At 40.6% G+C, this 22,000-nt stretch overlaps 2 pseudogenes; both read left to right on the plus strand.

Annotated features, from left to right (window-relative positions):
* The first annotated feature begins 2,145 nt into the window (after positions 1–2,145).
* Positions 2,146–3,855, plus strand: LOC111762208 (peroxiredoxin-like 2C pseudogene; annotated as a pseudogene).
* Positions 3,856–17,368: 13,513 nt separating this feature from the next.
* Positions 17,369–17,977, plus strand: LOC101427519 (protein lin-28 homolog A pseudogene; annotated as a pseudogene).
* The last annotated feature ends 4,023 nt before the right edge of the window (positions 17,978–22,000 follow it).

Consider the following 22,000-nt stretch of genomic DNA (forward strand, 5'->3'; position numbering starts at 1 on the left):
ATCCTGGGAACTTCTGGAGTGAGAGAGAGGCAATTACTCTTTTGCACCACCTCATCTCCCTGTTCTGCTACGTCTTTTTATTTTCTCTCCTCTATGTCTCTTGTGTCATCTTGCTACACCAGCTCTCCGCATCGGCTGGCACTCCTGCATGGGGCGGTTTCCCATGCTGGGCGGCAGGCCTTAACACACAGGATGGCACTCCTGCATGGGGTGGCATACCTGCATGGGCCAACACTCTGAGTGGGCCAGCTCACCACATGGGCCAGCTTGCCCTCACCAGGAGGCCCAGGGCATTGAACCCTGGACCTCCTGTACGATAGATGCAAGCCCAATTGGTTGAGCCACATCAGTTTCCCTGGTCAACTGATTTTTGACAAGGCTGTCAAACTAACCTAGCTAGGGCAGAACAGTCTTTTCAATAAATGGTGCTGGGAGAAAGAGAGTGGACCCCTATCTCACATCTTATGCAAAAGTTAACTCAAAATAGATTAAAGATTTAAATACAAAAGGTAGAATCACAAAGTTCCTACAAGAAAATGTAGGACAACATCTTCAAGACCTCGTGGTAAGTGGTACACTGAGAGCATAAACAATGAAAGAAAACATGGATAAATGGGACCTCCTCAAACAAACACTTTTGTGATTCAAAGGACTTCATCAAGAAGATGAAAAGGTAGCCCACTCAATGGGAGAAAATATTTGGAAACCATGTATGTGATAAGGGTTTGATTTCCATTCTATATAAAGAGGTCATAGAACTCAACAATGAACGAACAAGCAATCCATTAACAAATGGGCAAAACACTTAAATAGACATTTCTCCAAAGAGGAAATACAAATGGCCAAAAAGCACATGAAAAGAGGGTCAATATCACTAGCTTCTAGGGCAATGCAAATCAAAACAAAACATCATCTCATACCACATAGAATGGGCATTATTTAAATAAAAAAACAAAACAAAAAAACAGCAAAAAGTGCTGGAAAGGATGTGGAGAAATAGGAAACCTCCTTCACTGTTGATGGGATTGTAAAATGGTGCAGCCTCTGTCAAGAACAGTTTGGCAGTTCCTCAGGTAGCTAAATATAGAACTGCCATATGATCCAGAAACTCCTCTACTGGAATTTATCAAGAAGAACTGAAAACTGGGACATGAACAGACACTTGCACACCAATGTTCATAGTGGCATTATTCACAATTGCCATAAGATGGAAACAAACCAAGTATATATGATATATACATACAATGAAACACTATGCTGCTGTAAGAAGAAATGAAATTGGGACACATATGATAACATGGATGAACTTTGAAGACATTATGCTAAGTGAAGAAAGCCAGACACAGAAGGACAAATATTGCATAATTGCACTAAATATAAAGAATAAATGCAGGGAGTTAAAACCTAGAGTATAGGTTATCAGAAAACAAGAGGAGGGATGAGAAGGGGTACTGGTGCTTAATGTATGTAGAAATTTTAATTAACTTGACTACAAAAGTGTGGAAATGGATATAGTTTATAGTAACGCTTTATAGTGAGTAGAACTAAAGCAGCTGGTTTATAAATGGGATTGTGGCTGAAAAGGGTAGTCTAGGGATGTAAATGTCAACTGAAAGAAAGCAAAGAATAATCTAGGGACTGAATAACATAGTGAACCCAGAGGTGGATGAGAATTGTGGTTAATACTACAAATATAAGAATGTCCTTCCATGAACTACAACAAATGTACATCACTATGGCAAGGTGGTGAGAAAGTGGGGAAGCAAGGGAAAAATACAACGTAACCTATGGACTATAGTCAACAGTAATACTATAATATTCTTGCATCAATGCCAAAGACGCACTGTGTTAATAACAGGCGTATGGAAAAAAAATGTACCAAATGTATGCTATTGTCCATAGTTAGAGGTAATCTGATGGTATTATATCATAATCTATAACAAATGTTCCACAACAATGTAGTATGTGGGTGGAGGGGTGTTGTATGGGAATTCCACCCATGTGCATAATTGTTTTGTTAGTTCACAATCTCACTAATAAAAAATATTTTTAAAAAATACTACTGTTGAGCCCTGCTGGAATCCTGCTCTTCCCTGTGTGTCGCTCCCTGCTGGCACGAACAGGCGCCCTCAGTCGCAGAGCGCGATGGCAGCGCAGCCCAAGCTCGCATCCGTCCCCATCCGGGCAGAACCTGCCTGCCTATGAAGTCCCACAGAAAATACATATTTAATGCCTCCAAATATTTGAATGTTGTTTTCATGTATATGTACATAGACAATTATGCCTTTAATAAAAACGAAACTTCTCATAAAATTTTAAAAATGGTATTGTTAAGGCAAAATCCATGGAACAGTACTACACAGTGAACCCTGCATTAAACCATGGACTGTAGTTAATAGCACAATTATAAAAATGTGCTGGCATCAATTGTAATAAATGTTCCATACCAGTGCAAGGTGGCCGAGCCACCGTGCTAGACGCCTCTGGACAGCAGGTGCTGGGGGCTCGCTGTTCTGTGAGCACCAGCTTGTCGTGGTCATCATGCACCGTTTCCCATGTTACATTCGCAAGGAAGACAGACAAGGAGCAAATGGCACCCTTATTGGACAGTCGTCCTACCACCATACTGAGCCTTTCTGCAAACTGAAATCTATGTTGATTCTGAGAGAGAAATTTATAAAAGATCGGGAATGTAAAAGAGGTGCTGCCTCTGCAACAGTTTGCTCGGTCGGTAGAGGTGGGGTCTGGCTGCGGACGAGGGGTCGGTCCAGCTCAGGACGAGGGGTCGGTCCCGCTTGGGACGAGGGATTGGTCCTGCTTGGGATGAGGGGTCGGTCTGGCAGCAGACGAGGGGTCGGTCTCACAGGGGTTGCGCGGTTTGGCTGACGGGGTCGCCCAGTGAAGCCGGCAACGAAGGGGTAGCCCGGAGAAGCAGGTGACGAACTGGGGACAAGGGAGGCCAGGCCCTTGTCGGGGGCTCTCAGGACTGGAGGGCGCACGGCAGAAGAACTACCGCGGAGACAAGGTAAACACGCAAGTCCACTTTATTGAGGGAGAGGCAACAGTTTTATAGGGGCTGGGGAAGGCTGATTGGTCGAAGCCACGCCCTGTTCTGATTGGTTGCCGGGGAAAGGTCAGTGGGCAGTACTGGACGGGGGAGGGGTGGTGATTAGGGATTGGCTGTTGCTGTTGCTGGGGGAAGTGGCAGGGTTTAGTGATTGGTGGCTGCTGTTGCTGGCGTAGAGGGCAGACTGGAGTTTCCCGCCCACGCCTGGCTGTTGCTGCTGTCAGGGGGAGGGAAAAGGGCAGACTGGATTTTTCCGCCCTGCACCTGCGCAGGGAGAAAGAAGAAGAAGGGTGCCGCCCCACAAGGCATCATGTGGCGCCATCCGGGAGGAGGGGCGGCCGCGGAAGCATGGCTGCCGAGAAGGGGAGACCCGAGGGCACTCTGCACCCATGCCGAGCTTCCTTCAGGGGTGGCGGTGGGCCCAACCAACCACCCTATTATGGGGGCAGCGGAATTAGGCCTACCGCGGCCGCTCCCCCGCCAGGCCAGCAAACCACACTTCAGCCCGAGGGGCGACCACAGCCTCGAAACAGAGCCCCCATGGAAAGTCAAACATTCTCTTGGGAAGCACTTGGAGCCTGTGGTGGGCAGTGACTGGCCCTCTTTTTGATTTTCAAGGAGACCCAGCTCAGCAAGGTGGAACCCTCGTTTTAGGTCCAGGTAATAATGTTCATTTTATATACAGAAGTAGGAATAGATTGGATAGCAAGCCCATCAACTCTGTTCTACAGCCTGTAGGAGTTTAGCATGTAAATTTTACAAGCAGACCTTCAGTTATCCATGTGTGACTCTTGACAGAATCTCTTGCTTTCAGTTCCTTGGGGAATATGCGCCCCCCCCCCCTTTTTTTTTAAAGATTTATTTCTTTATTTCTCCCCCCTCCCTCCATTGTCTGCTCAGTGTCCATTTGCTGTGTGTTCTTCTGTGTCTGCTTGTATTCTCATTAGGCAGCTCCAGGAACCGATCCTGGGACCTTCCAGAGGGGGGGGAGAGGCGATCATTCTTTTGCGCCACCTCAGCTCCCTGGTCTGCTGTGTCTCTCCTCTGTGTCTCTTTTTGTTGTGTCATCTTTCTGTGCCATCTCTCCGCTTGGGGCAGCACTCCTGCATGGGGCAGCACTCCATGAGGCCAGCACTCTGAATGGGCCAGCTCACCACACAGGCCAGTACACTACACGGGCCAGCTTGCCTTCACCAGGAGACCTTGGGTATCGAAACCTGGACCTTCTATATGGTAGACGAGAGCCCAAATGCTTGAGCCACATCCACTTCCCAGAATGTGCCCTTAAATATTTGGGATGCAGTACCCTTGTCTCACTTGCTGACCCTTCTAGTTTTCAGGGAGTTATGAAAACATACAGAGATAACATGGCAATTGAATTAGATGTTGAGAGGCTGTAAAGCTATATAAAGTTATAAAATTAAAAATAACAGGGTTTTTTTTTGTGTGTGTATGTAATATCACTATGATATGTCCATTCAAATAATTTTTTGCCATTAAAATCACAAATTTTTATGACTATTAAGAGCAAGGGAAAGCAACTCAAGACCATTTTATTCAGTGAAAAAGCAGGATATCAAATTATATAAACAATATAATTCCATTTTATATTTATATGTTTATATTTTTGTATGCATAGGGGAAAAAAACAATAAATATACCAGAATATTGTCTCTACATAGTAGGATTACACGTTTTTATTTCCTTGTCCATACATTTCCATATTTTTCAACTGCTCTATAATAAGCAAAATTAATTTTTCAGGCCAGGAAAAGAATGTGTAAGTTACATGAAGAATATTTTCCTATATAACAAGCTCCACAATGTTGCAAATTAAATAGGCTGCAGTCCACATGTTTTCATCTTGATTGCTTTACTAAGAGATAATATGGCAAATGGAATACCTTTCAAACAGCCCATGTTTAAAGCATCTTGTCATCACATACCCACTATCAATTTCACTAGAATTTTTTTTTTTTTTTTTTGGCAAAAGGAAAAAATATTTGCTTTAGGTATTTAAGATACGTATTTAGGGCGGCGGACTTGGCCCAGTGGTTAGGGCATCAGATTTGGCCCTAGTGGTTAGGGCATCCATCTACCACATGGGAGGTCCGCAGTCAAACCCCGGGCCTCCGTGACCCATGTGGAGCTGGCCCATGCGCCGTGCTGATGCGTGCGAGGAGTGCCGTGCCATGCAGGGGTGTCCCCTGCGTAGGGGAGCCCCATGCACAAGGAGTGCGCCCCGTAAGGACTGCCGCCCAGCGCGAAAGAAAGTACAGCCTGCCCAGGAATGGTGCCGCGCACACGGAGAGCTGACACAAGATGACGCAACAAAAAGAAACACAGATTCCCGTGCTGCTGACAACAACAGAAGCGGACAAAGAAGACGCAGCAAAATAAACACAGAGAACAGACAACTGGGGTGTGGGGGAAAGAGGAGAGAAATAAATAAATAAATAAATCTTTTTTAAAAAAGATATATATTTAAAATATGATCAATGTGCTTTTATATAGGAAATTTAAAATATTGTTTAAACTAGCAAACCTTTTTAACTTGAATGTACACTGTGGTTTGGTTGTACATGGATAGACAGCTGCTCTGTCACCTCCAAATTGTTTTTATATAGAGAATTATTGTCATCATTTATTGTTCTAGAAACTTAATATATTTTAGTGTTGGAGTTGTCCCAAAAATTCTGATGAAATGTAGAGCAAAATGAAAATATTGGTAATTATTAACAAGTATAATACTGCTTTGAACTTAGAATACTTTTATATAAAGCCTATGAAGTCCCACAGAAAATACATATTTAATGCCTCCAAATATTTGAATGTTATTTTCATGTATATGTACATGGACTAGTATGCCTTTAATAAAAATGAAATTTCTTATAAAATTTTAAAAAATACTATTGTAAGACAAAATCCATGGAACAATACTACACAAACAGTGAACCCTACATTAAACCATGGACTAAAGTTAATAGTATAATTATAAAAATGTGCTGGCATCAATTGTAACAAATGTCCCACACGAATGCAAGGTGTTAACAATAGGAAGGTACATGGGCGTTCTGTGTTTTATGCATAATTGTTTTGTAAACAGACAACGTCTCTAATAAAGAAAAAAATGCTATTGTTAGATATTTTTAAATTGTGTATGTATACTTCTTCAGGAAAAAGTCCTGGAATTGTAATTGTCTAGGGGAAACCAAGATAGATGTGATTGTTCGTTTGTTTGTTTGTTTGTTTTCTCTCTCTATCCAGGCACCTGTAGAGAGGCAGACCACAGGGGTGATTGATTGGTGAGCACATGCAGCCTGAGACAGTTGCTGATGGCCTGAGTGGGAGGCCTGTGTTGTTGTTGTTGTTTTCCTTCCTCTTTTTATTTTCTTTCATTTTTTCCCTCTTCCTTTCTTCTTCTTCTTTCTTTCTGCCTTCTCCTGTTTTGTCTTCATTGCTTTCTTCTCTTCTGATTTTTCTGGTCTTTTGTTTTATTTTTCCTGTATTTTTTCTCATGTTTTTATTTTTTGTTATTTTTCCCTCTTGTTATTTATTTTTTTCTATCCCTATTTTGTTCTTTTTCCTTCCTTCTTTTTAAAATTTTTCTTTTTCTTTTTACTCTCCTTCCTTTCCTTTTTGTGGATCTAATATTTTTCCAGTTGAACTTAGGCAACTACAAAGATGTAGAATAAGTGGAACCAAGTGACAAAGAGGACACTTAACACAAAACCAACAAAATAAAACCTTAGATTAGAAAGAAAAACTTAATAAGTCCATCAGGATAAACAGATACCTAGACATCAGCAAAAATTTACAAGCCATTCTAAGAAACAGGAAGTCATAGGCTAGTCTATTGAACAAACTAAAAAGCAGGAGATGCAGAACATGGAAAAAATAATCAAGGATGTTCAAACAAATATCCTTAGCCAACTCAATGAAATGAAAGAAAAGATAAAAGGATATTCAGAAGATACTGCAGGAACATACAGATGAAATTGTAAGCATACATAACAAGATAAGAGATCTTATGGTGATGAAAGGCACAATGGAAGAAAATAAAAATATGTTGGAAGCACAGAACAACAGATGTGGACAGGCAGAGGAAAGAATTGGCAACATCAAAGATAGAACATCTGAAATCACACAGAGAACAGATAGACAAAAATATGGAAAAAATTCAGCAGGGACTAAGGGAACTGAATGACAACATGAAATGCACAAACATACACATTATGGGCATCCCACAGGGAGAAGAGAAGGGAAAGGGACAGAAGGAATGTTTGAGGAAATTATGGCTGAAAATTTCCCAACTCTTATGAGGGACATTGATATACATATCCGGGAAAAGCAGCATACTCCAAACAGTATAAATAAATCCTAACAGGCCTAACCTGAGGCACATATATTTAACAGATTGTCAAACACTCAAAACAAAGAGAGAATCCTGAAAATAGCAAGACATAAAAGGTCCATCACATATAAGGGAAGCTTGATAAGATTAAGTGCTGCTTTCTCCTCTGAAACCACGGAGGTAAGAAGGCAGTGTTATGACATAGTTAAGGTGCTGAAAGAAAAAAAGTGCCAGACAACAATTCTGCATCCAGCAAAATAATCATTCAAAAATGAGGGAGAGTTCAAAATATTCATGGATAGACACAAAGTGAGAGAATTTGTCAACAAGAGTCCTGTTCTTCAAGAATTACTAAAGGGAATTCTTCAGACTGAAAGGAAAAAACAGGAGAGGAATGGAGCAGAGTATGGAAAGAAAGCTTATTAGTAAAAGTAACTAAAAGGATAAAAAGAGAAATAAAAATAAAATATGACATGTATAAGTCTAAAGAAAAAATGCTAAAATACTGCCTTTACAGTGAGAGCATTGAAAGTTAATGGAGGGAAGCGGACTTGTCCCAGTGATTAGGGCATCTGTCTACCACATGGGAGGTCCTCAGTTCAAACCCCAGGCCTCCTTGACCCGTGTGGAGCTGACCCATATGCAGTGCTGCAGGAGTGCTGTGCCATGCAGGGGATCCCCCATGTAGGGGAGCCCCACGCGAAGGAGTGCACCCCATAAGGAGAGCCACCCAGTGCAAAAGAGTGCAGCCTGCCCAAGAATGGTGCTGCACACAGAGAGCTGACACAACAAGATCACGCAACAAAAAAAGAAACACAGATTCCCATGTCACTGACAACAACAGAAGCAGACAAAGAACACACAGCTAATAGACACAGAGAACAAACAACTGGGGCAGGGGGAGGGGAGAGAAATAAATAAATGTTTGGTTTTTTTTTTAAAGGAAAGTTAATGGATTAAACTCTCTTATCAAAAGACACAGATTGAAAAAAAAAAAAAAGACACAGATTGGCAGAATGGATAAGGAAATATCATCCATGTCTTAATTCCAGATCTCAACTTCCATGGTTTTCCTCTTAAAGCTGTTTCTCCTTCAGTCTCTCCTTTCCATGTCCTTTTTATTCCTGGCTGACAGTGGTTTTGTTCATACAGCTCTCTCAAAAAGTCTGTTCATTTAGCATGTGGGAAGCAGGGGTCCAAGCCATCAGACAGTAAGACTTTCCACAGGTCTTTCCTAGGTAATAGCATCTTCAATCTTGATTTTCCAGTTCCAAGTTTAGTTAAGTCTTCCAGTGGGACACTTTCATCTGGGATCTTGTTTTCCAGAAGCTTGGGATTTCCAGAATCAGTTTCTGTTTCCTTTGTGCCCAACAATTCAGTTACCAATAATAGTTTCATCATTTAACTTCTAAGTCATCATAAAAAGTCTCTTTAGCATCCATATTGCTATCAACAGTCTCTCATCAAAGCACTGTATGTCTTTTCTTCCACACATCTGAGAATTCTTCCAAAAAAATATCCCTCACCTGTTTATAAAATCATTCCTGCATTTCAGTAACTGCAAAAGCACTTCCCCACTACTTGGTACCAAATTCTGTATTAGTCAGCCAAAGGAATGCTGATGCAAAACACCAAAACTGCTGGGTATTTATTTGGGGTAGGAGGTTACAATTACCAGGCCATAAAGCATAAGTTACTTCCCTCACCAAAGTCTATTTCCAAGTGTTGGAGCAAGACGGCTGCCAATGTCTGTGAGGGGTCAGGCTTTCTAGGTTCCTCTGGGCTCGCTCCTCTGTTTCCTCCACAAGGTCAGCTGTAGACTACTGGGCAAATGGCTCTGTCTCTTTCTCCAGGGGCTCTGGCTTAAGACTTCAGCATCAAACTCCAATATCAAAACTCTAACATCAGAAACCTGCAACTCTGTCCTTGCCATGCCTTTTATCTGTGAATCCCCACCCACCAAGGGGTGGGGATTCAATGCCCTAATGGCATGGCCCAATTAAAGCCCTAATCATAACTCAGTCAGGCCCAGGTACAGATCAGATTAAAAACATAATCCAATATCTATTTTTGGAATTCAAAACCATAACAAACTGCTACACCAGGAAAACAAATAGGTTGCAAGTGAAAAGATGGAAAACAATTTCATACACAAACTAACAAAAACAGGGCAGGAGCAGCTATACTAATATTGGACAAAAAAATATTTTAAATGCAAAACTGTTGTAAGAGACAAAGAATGACATTTATTAATAAAAGGGGTAATCTCCCAAGAAGAAAGAACAATCAAATATGTATGTACTTAGCCAGAATACCTCAAAATACATGAGGCAAACACTGGAGAAACTAAGGGGAGAAATAGATGCTTCTACAATGATAGTGGGGACTTCAATACACCATTATCACCATTAGACAGAACATCATGACAAGGAGTCAATAAAGAAACAGAGATCTGGAATACTACATTAGAACATAGACCTAATTGACACATACAGCATATTGGACTCCAAAACAGCAGGATATAAATTCTTCTCAAGCACTCAGGGATCATTCTCCAGGATAACAACATACTAGGTCAAAGAATATGTATCATTAAATTTAGAAAGATTGAAATTATACAAAGTAATTTCTCTGACCACAATGGAATGAATCCAGAAATTAATAAGGGACAGAGAACCAGAATAGGCATAAATATATGGAAGCTAAACAACAAACTCTTAATCAATGAGGAAATTACAAATGAAATCAGTAACTATTTTGAAGCAAGTGAAAATGAGAAAATACATTCAGAATGTATGGGATGTAGCTAAAGCAATGCTGAGAGGGAAATTTATAGCACTAAATGCCTACATTGAAAAAGAAGAAAGGGCTAAAATCAAAGAACTAACTGCATACCTGGAGGAACTAGAAAAATAACAACAAACTAATCCCAAAGTAAGCAGAAGGAAAAAAATAACAAAGATTAGAGCAGAATTAAGTGAAATTGAGAATTAAAAAACATTAGAAAGAATTAATAAAACCAGAAGGGAAGAGGATGTGGCTCAAGTGCTTGAGCTTCTGCCTACCACATGGAAGGTCCCAGTTGCAGTTCCCAGTGCCTCCTAAAGAAGATGATCGAGACAGTGAACTGATGCAACAAGAGACATGAGGAAAACATAATGAGAGACACAACAAAGCAAGGAGTGGAGTGGCTCAAGTGATTAGGTGCCTCCCTCCCACATCAGAGGTCCTGGGTTCAGTTCCCAGTGACTCCTAAAAAGAAGACAAGCACACAATAAACAGACATAGCGAATGCAAACAATGAGGGGGTGGGGAGAAATAAATAAAATAAATAAATCTTTTTAAAAAGACTTAAAAAGTAAAAACCAAAAGCTGGTTCTTTGAGAAAATAAATAACATTGACAGACACTTAGCTAGACCAACAAAGAAATAAAGAGAGAAAATGGAAATAAATAAAATCAGAAATGAGAAAGGGGATATCACCACTGACCCCTCAGAAATAGAGTATCATAAGAAGATACTTTGAAAAACCATATGCCAACAAGATGGACAATTTAGATGAAATGGACACATTTCCAGAAACACATGAGACACCTACACTGATGAAAGAAGAAATAAAAGAACCCAACAGACCAATCACAAGTAGTGAGATTGAATTAGTCTTCAAAATCCTCCCAACAAGGAAAAGCCCACGACCAGATGGCTCCATGGGTGAATTCTACCAATTATTCCCAAAAGAACTAATACCAATCCTGCTCAAACTCTTGCAAAAAACTGAGGAGGAAGGAATATTATCTAGCTCATTCTATGATGCTTTAGCAGTTTGATATTATTGATGAATTTCAAAAAGAAATACTGGATTATGTTTATAAACTGGTATTTTCCTCTGGGCATATTACATTATATTGGATTCATTGGTTTACTTGATTACACAATGATTATGGCTTTGATTGGGCCATGTCAGTAGTACATTTCATTCCTGCCCCCTTGGTGGGCAGGGACTCACAGAGAAAATGACAAAGCAGAAGAGTTAGTTGGAGCCTTGAGTTGGAGTCTTGGGAAGTAAGCACACAGAGGAGCTTGGTTGTGAGGAAAGGGAAGCAAGCCCTGAAACAGAGGAACCCTGAGCCCAGAGAGAAGCAAGCCCTGGGAAGGGAGGAACCCAGGAAACCTGAACCCTGGGAGATATCAGAGCCATCTTGCTCCAACATGTGGCAAAAGACTTTGGTGAGGGGAGTAACTTATGCTTTATGGTCTGGTAACTGTAAGCTTCTACCCCAAATAAATACACTTTATAAAAACCAACCAATATCTGGTATTTTGCATCAGCACCTCTTTCGCTGACTAATACAGATGCCAAGATCACCCTAACACCGAAGCCACATAAAGAAAACTACAGACCAATCTCTCTAATAAACTTTGATGCAAAAATCCTCAACAAAACACTTGCTAAATTGAATTCAACAACACAAACGAATTATACATCATGATCAAGTGAGTTTTATACCAGTTATGCAAGGAGAACTGAATCTCAATATCCAAAAGAATGAAAGAGAATCACCATCTCACACCCTATACAAAAATTAACTCAAGATGGAGCCAAGACCTAAATATAAGAGCCAAGGCCATAAAGATCCTAGAAGATAATGTAGAGAAGCAACTAGTAGGTCTTGTAATAGGAAATGGTTTCATAAACTTTACATTCAAAGCACAAGCAATGAAAGAAAAAATAGATAAATAGGATCTCCTCAAAATTAAAAACTTTTGTGCTTCAAAGGAGTTTATCAAGAATGTGAAAAGGAAGCCTATTGAATAGGAAAAATATTTGGGAAACACTTATCCAATAATGTCTAATATCCAGCATATATAAAGAAATCCTACATCTCAATACATAAAAAGACAAACAGCCCATTTCCAAAGAGGAAATACAAATGGCTAAAAAGCACATGAAAAGATGCTATTAGAGAAATGCAAACCAAAACTACAATGGGCGAAGCGGACTTGGCCCAATGGACAGGGCATCTGCCTACCATGTGGGAGGTCTGTGGTTCAAACTCCAGGCTTCCTTGACCCATGTGGAGCTGGCCCATGCGCAGTGCTGATGCACATTAGGAGTGCCATGCCATGCAAGGGTGTCCCCCATGTAGGGGAACCCCATGCGCAAGGAGTGCACCCTGTAAGGAGAGCCACCCAGAGCAAAAAATGGGCAGCCTGCCCAGGAATGGCACCACACACACGGAGAGCTGACACAGCAAGATGACGCAACAAAATGAGACACAGATTCTGAGTGCCACTGACAAGAATACAAGTAGACAAAGAAGAACACACAGCGAATGGATACAGAGCAAACACCTGGGGTTGGGGGAAGGAGAGAGAAATAAATTAAAAAAAAAAAAAAAGAAATTATATAGAAAAATAAAATAGTAAATGTAAATGGATTAAACTTTCCAGTCAAAAGGCAGACATTGGCAGAATGGATTAAAAAAACATGACCTGATTATATACTGTCTACAAGAGACTCACCTTAAATAGCTTGAAAGTGAAAAGATGGAAAAATACACCATGCAAGTAATAACCAAAAGAGAGCTGGAATAGCTATACTACTATCAGATGAAATAGTCTTTAAGTAAAAAAAAAAAAAGTTACAAGGGACAAAGATGATCTTATATACTGATAAAGGGGACAATTCAATAAAAATATGTAACAATTATAAATATATATGCATCTAACATCAGAGTCCCAAAATATATACAGCAAATACTGACAGATTTGAAGGGAGAAATTGAAGGTTCTACATTAATAGTAGGAGACTTTAATACACGAGTCTCAATAATGGATAGAACATCTAGTCAGAAGATCAATCAAGAAATACAAGAACTAACAGACATATATAGAACACTTCATCCAATAAAAATAAAAAACATATTCTTCTTAAGTGCACATGCATCATTTTCCAGAGTAGACCATATGTTAGGTCATAAAACAAGTCTCAGTAAATTAAAAAGTATTGAAATAATACCATATATATTCTCCAACCACAATGAAATGAAGCAAGAAATCAATAACAGAGGGAGGAATGGAAAATTCACAGATATGTGGAAATTAAACAACATACTCTTAAACAACCAATGGGAAATTAGAAGTGAAATCTAAGATCAGGAACAAGACAAGGATGCCCACTGTAACCGCTGTTATTCAACATTTTACTGAAGTTCTTGCTGGAGCAATTAGGCAAGAAAAAGAAATAAAAGGCATCCGAATTGGAAAATAAGTAAATCTTTCCCTATTTGCAGATGATATGATCTGATATACAGAAAATTCTGAAAAATCCACAACAAATCTCCTAGAGCTAATAAATGATTTCAGCTAAGTGGTGGGGTACAAGACCAATGCCCAAAAATCAGCAGTGTTCATATACATAAGCACCATGGTTAGGTGCATAAATATTTATGATTATTTCTTTTTTATGGATTGCCCCTTTTATTAATATATAATGTCTTTCTTTGTCTCTCATCAACTTTTTACTGAAAGTCTATTTTGTCTGATATTAGTATAGCTGCTCTTTTTTGGTTACTATATGCATGGAATATCTTTTTTCATCCTTTCACTTTCAACATATTTGTGTCTTTGTGTCCAAGGTGAGTCTCTTGTAAACAACACATAGTTGCGTCATGCTCTTTTATCTATTCTGCCAATCTGTATCTTTTAATTGCGGGGTTTAACACAACAACATTCAGGGTTATTACTGTAAAGGTAGTACTTCAACCATTTTGTCCTTTGGTTTTTATACATTGTATCTATTTTTTTGTCTCTCTCTTTTCCTTTATTGCAACCTCCTTTTCTGTGTAGTTGATCATTTGTGATGTATCTGAGTCCTTCCTCATTTCTATTTCTATATATTTAAAAAATACCTTCTTTGTGGTTACCCTGGGGTTTATATTACACAATCTACATCTATAACCTATTATATAATTTGAAAGGATACCAACCTAGCTTCAATTGCATACACACATTCTCTGCTCTCATATCTCTCTATTTATGTTGATTTGTCCCACCCTACTACTTGATATTTTGTATGTCCATTATCAGGAACTATGCATTTTTCTTGTTCAATTGTATTCTCACTCTTACAGGAATTAAACAGTATAGTTGTATTTTGAAGATACAGTACTATTGAGTTTTGTATTTATGATTTATTTACCCTTACTGATAATCTTCATTTCTTCACACATCTCAAAACCATTCTCTCGTTTTTTTTCCTATCAGCCTGCAGAAATCCCCTTAGTTAATTCTTGTAGGTCAGATAACTTGTTGATAATGAACTTTTTCAGTTTCTGATATTTGTGAATAATTTAAACTCTCCCTCATCTTTGAAGAACATTATTGCCAGATAAAGAATATTTGGCTGGAAGTTTTCCTTTTTCAGTACCTTAACTATATCTTCTCATCTCCACAGATTCTGATGAGAAATTGGGACTTAGTCTTCTTAAGTGTTCTTTGTATGTGACAAAATGCTTTTCTCTTGTTGCTTTCAGAATTCTCTCTTTATCTTTGGCATTTGACATTCTGATTAATAAGTATCTCAGTTTAGGTCTAATAGGATTTATTCTGTTTGGGGTAAACTGTGCTTCTTGCACATATATATTGATATTTTTCATAAGAGTTGGGAAATTTTCAGCCATTATTTCCTCAAATATTCTTTCTGCCCCTTTTCCCCTCCTTCTCCTTCTGAGACATCTATGATGTATATGTTTGTGTACTTTATACTATCACTTAAATCCCTAAAACACTGCTCAATTTTTTTCTGTTCTTTTCTCTATCTGTTCTTCTGACCATATGATTTCAATTGTACTGTCTTCTAGTTTGCTGATCCTTTCTTCTGCCTGTTCAAATCTGCTGTTGTATGCCTCTAGTGTGTTTTTAATGTCTACAACTGTGCCTTTAATCCCCATTATTTGTTATGTTTCTTTTCATACTTTCAAATTCTTCTGTATGCTCACACATTGTCTTCTTAATATCCTTTATCTCTTTATATATATTTTTTCTCATCTCCTTGAATTGATTTAGATTTGTTTGAATTTCTTTAATTAGGTTTTCCAGATTCAGTGTCTCCTCTGAAGTTTCTTTTTTCCCTTGATTGAGCCACATCTTTCTATTTCTCTCTATGGCTTGTAATTCTTTGCTGATGTCTAGGTGTCTTAACTCTGCAGGTCAAATTCTCCCTATAGCCTAGGGTTTTATTGTTGATCAGCTTTGTATTAAGGCTCTTCTTTGATGCTTGATCCAACATATTCTAGACCTTTAGAATAGCCCATGTTTAACTAATCAGTTTTCTCAGCTCTTTTTCATGTTATTCTTGCCCTAGATATGTGGTATAATTTTTAAGATTGCACTTTTTGTGTAGCTGTTTCACCTCCAGGAGAAAACATCCTTTCCTCTGTTCTTTCTCCAGGAATCTTGATCTGTTCTGTTTGTTTTGAGGCAGAATTTTCTTCCTAGCTCATATAGTTTGTTTAAATTCTCTCCCTCATTCAGTGCCCCATTTTTCTTATTCTTTTCAGTTTGAGAACCCTTCTCAGTTCAGTTTTAACCCCCTCCCCTTCCCTTTTTTTTTTTTTTTTTGTTTCTTCCCCATTTGGGTATTCCTCTCCAGGGAGCCATATGGGGTCAATTCAGAGTGATGAGTCATCCCAGAAAGTCAATTTTACATTTAGGTGGTTTAGTCAACAGAAACTGGAATAAGTGAGTGCAGTACTTTCTGGCCACAGTTTTACCATGGTCTCTCTCTTGCATTTTTTTGTTTCTTTCTGTTTCTCCTGGGGGTCCTTTTGCATGCAGCTCTTGTTGTCTGTCCTGGGTCTCTGTGGACTTGTGTCCCTCTGCCTGGATATTGCAGGTTTCTATCACTGCTGTCTCCAATGGGAGGTGGGAGGTATCTGGGCTGCTTTGTTGGAGATTTGGACCCGAAGGGCATCGGGAATGAAAGAAAGAGAAAAAGGGAGAAGGAAACAAAGAGAAAGAACGAGCGAGAGAAAAAGAACGAGAGAGCTGGGATCAGGGGGTCTGCGAGTAGAGACTCCTCAGACAACTTTATTGTTCACAAGGGGCTCTATATATACCCCAGTCCACATGGGTGAAACCATCATTACTCATAGTTTAAGGGATTAAGAAAATCTTATCTCAAGGTTTAAGTGTTCTATTTACTACACAAATGTTATCTGCTCATCTTTTCTTTCAGCGTTTCACAGCTTCATCCTATTTGCTGGGAACTCTTAATTACCACATTCCTTAGATTGCAAGTGTAGCCATGGAGACAACATGTCTCCCTGAGAGGCCACTGTGCCTGCTTCTTCTGAGCTACTCCCCAAGCTATGCAGGACAAAGTGAGGAAGAAGGAGTGAACTGGTGGATCTGGAGAAGAATTTTCTACTTGATATTTTTCTCTTTCTTCAAGTTAGCATTTGTGGAGTACTTCTCAGTGTCTATGGTCCTCCAGAGTTCTAAGCAAGTGGGATTTTTCCTTTTATTTGCTGACTCTCTGGGGAGGTTTATTCAAGGGGATCTCTTATGTTGCCATGTTTATGATGTCATCCCCCAAGTGATTTCTGACAAGGGGTCAAAGATCGCTCAATGGGGAAGAATAGTCTCTTCAACAAATGGTGCTGGGAACTATTTTGTGAAAAGTAGGAAAATGTCTATCTCACATCACATACAAAAATCAACTCAAAGTGGATCAAATATCTAAATATAAGAGCTAGAACTATCAAACTCTTGGGAAAAAAATGTGGGGAAGCTCCTTCAGGACCTTGTGTTAGGCAATGGTTTCTTAGACTTTACACCCAAAGCACAAGCAACAAAAGAAAAAACTAGAACCCTTTGTCTCCCAACTTCCCTGGGCCAGCAGTCACTTGACCACAGGCCCGTGGCTGTGGACTCAGGGGATAATGATGGGCTCAGTGTCCAACCACCAGTTTGCAGGTGGCTGCACTAAGGCATCAGAGGAGGTGCTGGAGAACACTGCCAGAGAGGCAGAGGAGCCGTAGCTACTGCATGGTGCAGGCATCTGTAAGTGGTTCAACATGTGCATGGGGTTGGGCTCCCTATCCATGAGCAAAGATGCAGGGGTCGCCCTTGACCCCACAGTGGATATCTTTGTGCATCAGAGTAAGCTGCACATGGAGGGATTCCAGAGCATGAAGGAGGGCAAGGCAGTAGAGTTCAGCTTTAAGAAGTCCCCAAGGGTCTGGAATCTATCCCTGTCACCAGATCTGGTGGGTGTTCCGTATTGGGAGTGAGAGGCAGCCAAAGGGGAAGAACATGCAGAAGTGCAGATCAAAAGGAGACAGGTGCTACAATGTGGAGGTCTAGACCATCATGCTAAGGAGTGCAAGCTACCACCCCAGCCTAAGTGCCACTTCTGCCAGAGCATCAGCCATATGGTGATTTCATGTCTATTGAAAGCTCAGCAGTCCTCCAGCTCCCAGGGAAAGCCCTCTTACTTTCAGGAGGAAGAAGAGGTCCACAGCCTTGTCCTGCTTCCAGAAGCCCAGGATTGAGCCACGGTGGGTGGGAGCAGTCCTTTAGTGATCAGGAAGTTCCAAGCAGCAGGCAAAAATCATCGGAAAGGGGGATAGGAGGGTAGGGGGCAGCTGGCACTGTCATGGATCTCAGGTGGGGTTCCACAGCATCGGCCCCTCTTCCATCTTGGTAGGAGGAAGGGGTGAGGTAAAGGAATTCCAACCATGCTCTATCCAAATGCAAGTGAGGACCTTTAGGAGAAATACGTCAAGAGCCTACATGAAACACCCCTAGAATCTCTAGCTCTTTGACAGTGGCCTGGAGAAGGAAGTTGTTTTCCTTTGAAAGAATAATCACCGAAAATATTTCTCATGCCAGAATGAAAAGATTAAGTGTGAGAGAAGATTGATGAACCCAACCCAGGAGCCAGTACATTCTGTGGGAGGGAATCTCAGGAGTAGGGCAGGGTTTTACGATGTCTTGTCTCCTCATAACCCACTCTGGGGACAGGATGCTGGAAACTGTCCCAAGCAGTGGGTTACGATAACAAGCAAAAGGGGTGATTGGGACAGCTGCAGACCTGCTGTTCCTAAGCTCACTCCTACCCCATTCTGGGCCAATGCAATTTAATTTATTTGCTCTCTTGGATAACTGCACCTTGGGTCACACTTTCTCCAGGATACCAACTGCACTAGCTGTATGCAAATGACATATCTTTTGCATTTTAAAACTTTTTTCTTAATATAACTATTCTGGTTTTATATTTTTGTCCTTTTAATATAAGGCCCTCGTTCCTGCCCTGTATTCTCCAGTACATGAGCCAGTCTCATTGAGAAGTTGGCAGCAGCTTCAGGACTGCACAGCAGGAATACTTCTTTGCTGTTGCTGCTTTATCACCACAAAGATCAATTATTTGAACTATCTAATTTTTGCCATTTAGAGCTGGCTTTTCTGCCATAGTATCCTCTTGAAATCCTTCCACCTGGAAAGTGTTTCATAGGGGACTAGGTTTTTAACTGGGCCACCCCATGACTTGATCTCCCACTGGAAGATTGGAAATTAGTCTAAACGGGAAGGGGGTACAGAGAGGTTAGGAGAGGTTGGGCCAGGTAAAAGGTCAAGAGAGGAAGCTGGGAAGAGGATTTGGCCCAATGGATAGGGCATCCGCCTACCACATGGGAGGTCCAAGGTTCAAACCCAGGGCCTCCTGACCCGTGTGATGAGCTGGCCCACGCACAGTGCTGATGTGTGCAAGGAGTGCCCTGCCATGCAGGGGTGTCCCCCACGTAGGGGAGCCCCACGTGCAAGGAGTGCGCCCCATAAGGAGAGCTACCCAGCACGAGAAAAGAGCAGCCTGCCCAGGAATGGTGCCGCGCACACGGAGAGTTGACACAGCAAAATGACACAACAAAAAGAGACCCGGATTCTGGATGCCACTGACAAGACTACAGGTGGACACAGAAGAACACGCAATGAATGGACACAGAGCAGACAACTGGGGGGGCAGGGAAGGGGAGAGAAATAAATAAATAAATAAATGTAAAAAAAAAAGAGGACGCCAAGGTTAAGTGAGAGTTATCTATATTTGTACTAAGGGATTCCTGTCCCCAACCTCTTCATTCTAGGGCAGGGGAAACCACACATCTGATAAAGGTTTAATATACAAAGAAATCCTTCAACTTAACAATGAAAAGACAAACAACCCAATTTAAAAGTGGTGAAGCCAGGGCCTCCACCCCGAGTTGGTGCGCTGGTGGCATGGGGCCAAGCAGAGCTGGTCAAAATGATCATGGACGTGCAGTTCGCCATCTTCGCCAACAGCCTGCACGTGTCGCTCTCCTTGCTTGTGATTCTCTCTCACTACGTGGCCGTCAGCAATCTCAAGAAGCAGGACTGAAAGTGGTGCTTCCTCCACCCCAGGGTTCCAGGACATAGACTGAGGCAAGGTGGAGGGTGGGAGGGGCCTTCACACTTCACTTCATCCCTTCTACCCATCAAGCATACAAAGCAACTACACCTGGATTTTTCCAAACAACTTTTATTTTCTCAGCCTTCCTTAACACTATGGATCAAGAAGCTCCCACTGAATACGGCCCAGTATAGGGGCTATTTTCTTTTCTACCTCCCCCCCATATATGGTCAAAAGAGTTGAGTAGACATTTCTCCAAGAAGATATACAAATGGGCAGAATATATAAAGAATATATAGAATATTATTCAGTCATAAAAAAGAATGAAGTTCTGATACATGCAACAACATGAATGAACCTTGAAGACATCATGTTGAGTGAAGTAAGCCAGACACAAAAGGACAAATATTGTATGATCTCACTGATTTGAAACAATTTGAATAAGCATAGTCATAGAGTGAGATCTAAAATATAAGTTACCAGGGGATAGGTTGAGAATAGGGAATGGGAAGTGACGGTTTAAAATATACAGAGTTTCTATTTGCAATGATGGAAATGTTTCAGTAATGGAGGGTGATGATTGTAGCACAACACCAATGCAATTACCAACAATGAAATATGTATCTGAACTGATTAAAAGGGGAAATGTTAGATGAGATTATGTACTTGGTAAAAAAGAATAAAAATTTAAAAGAATATCCATAATGAAAGTACAATACACAGTGAACCCTAAGTCAAACCATGTTAATAGTACAATTATAAAAGTGTGCTATCATCAATTTTAAGAAATGTTCCACAGCAATGCAAGATCAACAACCTGGTGTTCGGAGGCATGAGGCTCTCCTCCCTCCAAACATGCTTACCCCTCTCTAGTATATCCTTGAAAAGCTCTTTGCATTACTCACACTCTGTTGAATGTCAATGGGTTAGAATTAATTATACAAGAAGACGACGTCCCTTACCCACTGAGTGCCTAGATCTAGGAAATGCAGCTGAAGGGAGTAACCATGGGACAGCCAGGTTTGTTGTACTTTCAAACCTTTGTTCTGAATAGTCTTTGAGGCACAAACTCAGGTGTGGAGAGGGCTTATGAGGGATGGGTGTTTTGGGGCAGGGTAGAAGAAACGCAGTGGACAGGAACACCGCTGAGGATGTTGTTCTGCCAACCCCCTGGGGGGTCTTGGCTGCCATTTCACCCCTCTGGGCCTGAGTTCCTCCTCTCTAAAATCACAGGGCCCAAGCAGGTAGTTCCTGCTTTTATGCGTTAATGACTAGGAGAAGGAATTTTTTGAAATAGCTAACAAAGAATAAGTTTAAGAGTTTGAAAGCAAAATCAGTAATTTATCAAGAACTTTACTAAATTTCTGAAATTTTAAAAATAGCATATACTTTTTCCTAATTTTAGTCATGTATCATGTTATAAATTCTATTGTTTTATAAATCTAGACATCCTTTCCTTCTGGACACAACCCCCTACCATTCCTCTCTCTAATCTCTACCAACCCCCCACCCCTGTGGCCCCCTCCCCACCATCCACCATCCACAGCTGCCATGGACCCGGCAGGGTAGTGCTCTCTGATCCCGTCCCATCTGCAGGCAACTGGGCCGTGTGCTTGTTCCGACTGGAAGTTCTAATCCTTACCCTGGAGGTTTGGTTCTAGAAACAGATGGAGTCTAGTTTCCCTTAAAGTCCCCAGACTCTAAGAATTAAAACCAGGGACTTTTCAGGGGAACATTTCCCCTCACCTGGGCCAGAGAAAACTGGTCTGGAGAGTGAGTAGAGAAGGAAATAGTCATGCTGAGAGGAGCTATCGAGATGGGGAAAGAACACAGGCAGCATTTGAATTTCTAGTTACAGAGATTGCTCAGGCCCAGCTGTTTTCTTGTCACTGAGATAGAACAGGATCCTCATAATAACTTCCCCTTTGGGTTACAGCATCTTTGATTTGGGTTTCTGCCCCTTGCTGCCACCAAAGTAAAACAAAAAAACAAAAACTAATTCATATGTTCATTGCAGGAAGAAAAAAATTCAAATTCAAAAGAATATAAAGAAGAAAACAAAAAATGACCAATAATTGTACCATTTTGAAATCATTTTAACATTTTGGTGTATTTTTATCACTTTTCAATGCATTTACATAAATGAAATTAG

Source organism: Dasypus novemcinctus, chromosome 2, assembly GCF_030445035.2.
Source record: "Dasypus novemcinctus isolate mDasNov1 chromosome 2, mDasNov1.1.hap2, whole genome shotgun sequence".
In the NCBI taxonomy this organism is placed as follows: domain Eukaryota; kingdom Metazoa; phylum Chordata; class Mammalia; order Cingulata; family Dasypodidae; genus Dasypus; species Dasypus novemcinctus.